Source organism: Poecilia latipinna, unplaced genomic scaffold, assembly GCF_001443285.1.
Source record: "Poecilia latipinna isolate Pla-1442-1.1 unplaced genomic scaffold, P_latipinna-1.0 Scaffold3344, whole genome shotgun sequence".
Taxonomy (NCBI): Eukaryota; Metazoa; Chordata; class Actinopteri; order Cyprinodontiformes; family Poeciliidae; genus Poecilia; species Poecilia latipinna.
This window is the reverse complement of record NW_015115960.1, coordinates 46,352-51,928: the sequence shown is the minus strand read 5'-3', so window position 1 is coordinate 51,928 and position 5,577 is coordinate 46,352.

Here is a 5,577-nt window from a genome sequence, read left to right as displayed (position 1 = left end):
CTCACACACAGTTAGCTAAATCTTAATCTAACAAAGGAAACTTTTAGCCTGTACTCATTGTCGTGTCTCTCTGCAAAATGACGACCAACTGAGAATTTATTCACTGCTTGGCCTCAATGAGAATCTTAGCATTTGACTTCCTTATAGTGAAAAAGTTGTTTGTGGGAAGAAATGTCTGACTGTAAATTCAAGGAGGACAGTATAAACAGTTTAGCTTCACTCAGTCGCCTCTTTCATTGTTTTCATCCGGTGAGGAGCTTTAGCCAGTGTTTGGCTTTGTGCCTTTTCCCCAATCTCTGCCTCTCTTTCTCAGCCTCTCTCTATCCAAGCAGTTAGTAGCCCTTGACTCTGACTGTCTCTTTATATGTTTGGCCAGATCACTATCTTTATCTGTCAAGTGATGGATGGCTGGGGGTGAGGGCCACTGACTTGTGCTGGATGGAAAACAACTGGCTTTTCTCCATCTCTCTCTCTCAAACACACACACCCCCTCGCACACACTGGGAGATTGGCCCTGGGAGGTAGTGTGAGTGTTTGTAGACAGGCTGGTTATCTGAATGACTGGCAGCTGGCATCCAGCTGCTGGAGATAAAAACCAGGCGTGGAGTGAGACAGGCGGACGCATGCAGACTCTCAATCGGAATAACCAGTGTGACATCCTTGTATGCAAATTCTTCTTTAAAATCTTCTGCTTTTGCACCAGATTTTTAGAATCGTTTTTTCTGTCAACCAACTGGGTTTGCTTCTGATTATAGAGTAGAAATTTGTGTTTCCCTTCATTTTTGATAGGAGATTGCATCGGAGCTAAAACCTCACACACGTTTCGTTTACTTTCCAATCAGCCATTTTTAGGTTCATGTAATTAATTTAAATGTTGACCGTCTCAGGGGGATAATCCATAACAGGGTGTTTTCACAGCTGGTAGTCCGGCAGCATTGGTTCCACTTTAGCTGCTGTGGTTCTTTCTGCTCTGTCAAACCAAACAAACTCTTCATAACAACCGAAGGTGACAGTTATTTGATCGTGCTATAAATGGCTCTGTGTGTTTGGAATGTACATAATACTGCCCCTTTCATTAGGCCCATATTTTGTTTTTTTAAACATCAGATGTAACAATGTAATTTTATCATTTCATTTTCATTTGCTGGGAGTGGAAAAGGCATCGTATCACTAACAGAAAGGCTTCCAGACGTCCGTCTGTGTGGAATTGGTTTATAAAATGTGTTTCACTTGGGGATAATGTTCCTAAAATAAACAGAATTTTCAATGCTGTTCCAATTTATTGAATGGATCTGTAACCATTAAGATACTTCTTTTGTAAAAGGTTTTTAGAAGGAGAGACATATTGAACTAGTTCCATAAGTATTTCTGCTGTATTTGTCATGATGGGCTTTACTGATTTTTGCCCACATGCAAGAACAACACCAGAGATAAATGAACAATAATATAAAGTTTATTTTCAAAGAATAAATAATCAGATGTGGATCGGGTCCAGGGACAGAATGGCTGCACACGGCACACTGAGGAGACAATGGAGAAGATGGTGAGTTCAAGGTTGTCGGAATTTAGATGAGTTGTTGGCAGTAAGTTCACTAACTTACTTGAGCTGTGTGCATCAATGGCGTGGGAGAAGCAATGTTGGTCCTGGGGTTCTTTAAACCCTCTGGGATTCTTTCTCCGTCGGACTTGGTGATTTGACCAGTGAGGCTGAGCGGCTGGCAGAGGAGAGGGGAGTGGCGTTTGGAGGACGGACAGGTAGGCCCAATAAACCTGGGAGAAAGCTTTTTGGACATTGACTTCAAGGGAATATTCTGTGTGGATAACCAAACCTTCTGTCCAGGAGTGTAGGTGGGGCAGGCGTCCGTCTGCGGTCGGCAAACCTCTAATTGCAGAGGGTGGTGTTGTTGAGGGCTTCTGAGGTGAGTCTCCAAACGTTCTTACAGCGGCAGATGTGATGTTGAACTGAAGTGACCGAGATGAGAGATTCATCAGGAGAGTTATGGTGGTTGATAGCCAATGGAGATCTCGAATGGGAACAAACTGGTAGCTGCAGAGATGTGACAGTTATGAGCATATTCCACCCACGGCAAAAATTGAGCCCAATCAGAGGGATTGGAGGACATGAAACAGAGGGTAGACTCCAATTCCTAATCGAGTCTTTCTACCTGACCGTTGGATTGGGGATGATACCCGGACGTCAACGAAACCTTGGCACCAAGAGCTGAGCAGAATTGTTTCCAGACTTGGGAAATAACTGAGGACCTCTGTCAGATAGAATTTCTACTGGAGCACCGTGTAAACGAAAAAACATGTTTCACCAGGAGCTGGGCAGTCTGGAAAGCCGTAGGCAGTTTTCGAAGAGCAATCAAATGACAAGACTTGGAGAACCGGTCAATAACAGTGAGTATGGTTGTCATACCTCTGGACGGTGGTAGACCAGTGATAAAGTCCATGGGCGCCTGGGAGTAGGGAGTGGTTGGAGGAGACCTGATGGTGCTTGATGAGTGGGTTTATTGCGGGAACAGACGGTGCAGGCCAGAACAAACTCCTTGACATCCTTATGGTTGGACGGCCACCAGAATCTGCGGTTTATCAGGGCGACAGTTCGACTCGTACCTGGGTGTGCAGAGAACTTTGAGGCATGGATCCAGTGAAGGAAACGGGCTCGAACAGAAGAGGGTACGGGCAATGGTCTGGAGCAGGTTTAGATTGCTGGGCCTGTTTAATAATGTCCTCCATCTCCCAGGTGACAGCTGCCACAGTGCAGCTGGAAGGAAGAATACAGGCAGGGACCTTGTCTGCATTGTCAGAACCATACAGACAGGACAGGGTGATGGGCTTGGTATTGCAAGAACCTGGACGATAGGAAATGGAGAGATTGAACCGGGAGAAAAACAGGGACCAACGGGACCAGCATGGATTAAGTCATCTGGCTGAGCGAAGGTAAGAGAGATTCTTGTGATCTGTCCAAACCAAAACGGGATGAGTAGCCCCCTCCAGCCAGTGCCTCCATTCCTCCAGCGCCAAATTAATGGCCAGCAACTCTCGGTCTCCAACATCGTAGTTGCGTTCAGATATTGATAATCTGCGAGAAAAGAAGGCACATGGGTGAGTTTTATGGTCAGTGCTGGAAACCTGGGACAGCACTGCGCCAACCCCACAGTCGGAGGCATCAACCTCCACAATAAACTGGCGACTGGGGTCAGGTTGGATGAGGACTGGAGCCTGAGAAAACAATGACTTAAGTTTCTTGAATGCTACATCAGCAGTGGGTGTCCAGTGGAAGGTGGTCTTGGTGGATGTAAGAGCTGTTAGCGATAAGGCTTTAAAGCCTCTGGGATTCTTTCTCCGTCGGGCTTGGTGATTTGACCAGCGAGGCTGAGCGGCTGGCAGAGGAGAGGGGAGCGGCGTTTGGAGGACGGACAGGTAGGCTTACACCTGAAAGCAGTGAGTCGGTGGAATGACCGGTCGGAACTCCAGAATGGCAGGCAGAAACAATGGATACAGGTGAGTCTTGGAGCTCGGGTATCGACAGGGTCATTTCCTGTGACGTCGCAAGGAATGAGCAGAAAACTTGGAACCAGATCCAGATTCAGAGGAACTCTGAGAAGAGCAAAAATCACAATGAGGTAACTTTCTAACAGCAGGGGGAAAAGACAGATCACAAGGAGATAACTCGGAGCAAACACTGAGGGGCTTAGAGGTACCATCAAAGGTTGACACTCTGGCGTCGAAGTACCGGCGTTCCACCTCTCTTAAGCTGCCGATAACGAGATGATTGATCCCTGGTGTGAGGATGACGTCATAGAAGGAGCCCACCGCTCAGCCGCCTCTCGGACTCCATCTAGCGGGGAATAAAATAAGAAAATGAACAGCTGCCCTAAGAAACCCCAGAACCTAACAGTATTTATATATATATATATATATATATATATATATATGTGTGTGTGTGTGACCGGTGTGTACACTGTGAAGATCACAGCTCAAAACTGCAATCAGGTTATATTGTATACTCCACCAGTCTCTGCTCTATATGCACGGCCATCATTACACTTATTATATAAGCAGGTGTTAGCATGCTGAGGATGACGCTCACACACACACACGCACGCCGAAACACACAGACATACCATTTGAAATGAATTCAGCCTGACTTGCCTCTTCTAACACATCCCAGCTTTAAGCTGATTGAATCTACGGCAGGATTCTGATCAGCGACGCTTTAAATTCCTCTCACACCAAAACCCCGTCATGCTTTTCCTCCACAGACGACTTGAAAATTCATTTTGTGAGGGATGAGTTCTGCACAAAGTTCACACACACAATTCTGTATACCAATATTTGTATTCGTTTTGGCTTCAGATAACCAATACTGTTCTCTACACAGGCACCTGAAAAAAGCTTCATTATCCCAAACAAAGTCAAAGCAACATGTAAGAGCAGCTCGGGTTCATAAAGTCTGTCTTTAAATCATAATATACATACAAATGAGTTTTAAAGTTCAGCATAACAGATACGTCTAAGAGTTTCCAGCAGCAGGAGTTTCTACGCCGCTCTGTTCTGGAACCAACCCCCTGAAAACCTGAGCTGGAAACTGAGAATATTATTTTCCTGATCAGTCCCACTAATAACCCGTTTGCTTTGTCACTGATGAGTGTTTGAGACGAGACTGAGGATTCAATTTGCATTTTAACTTCTTTTATTATTATTATTCAAAGCTATCCGAAGCCTGAAGGTTTTTGTTGTTGTCATGTCTTTCATGTGCAGCACTCTGGATTGTCTTGTGTGTGAATGGCACCGTATAAATAAAGTTGCCTTGGTTTCACTTTGGCACTGGATGCTTTTCTTTTACATGTTGCACGAAAATCTATTCTGAGTGAATTCTAATGCATCGCTATTGTGTAAGGCTTCATGATTATTTATTTTTTTGTTTTCTTTTAAGTGCAACCCAATCACAAGTCTGTCATGTAAATATAAACAAATCCGCTAAGAAGCAGAAAACATTACATGACAACCTTTTAAAGCAAATTATAGTCCTGATATACTCAAAGAAAAACACCAAAGCAAATTATAATCATGTCAAAATCAAAAGAAAACTTCTGTAAAATATGATTTTAAGAAAATATTTTTATGATCTTAAACGGTTGTGTGTTGAAAGAAGCTACCCTCTGTCAAAATTAACTTCTTTGTTAGTAAAGGGAAAGATGTAAAATCGCATTTAATGAACATGCTGCCTCTAGTGGTAGTGAGAGTGACTGCAGTTGTCCGTTTTTTAAAAGTGGTATTTCCTGAAAACATGTTTCTATTCAAGCCTTTCTCAGGCTTGAATAGTTTCACTGATTGGCTAACTCCTTTTAGCACAACTTGAACACAACAATAGTCTTTTCCAGGTCCCATCAGATTGTTTTTGAAGCAAAAATGAACCGCAGTGAGAAAAGAGACACAGTTTTATCGTCCATCGCTGCTTTTTGCAGATCTCGCTCTCATACGTTAGATTTACCTTCGCACCAGAAATGTGTAGACACAAAAGTTCCTGCCAGAACAAAATGTAAAAAAAAAAAAAAAAAAAAAAAAAAA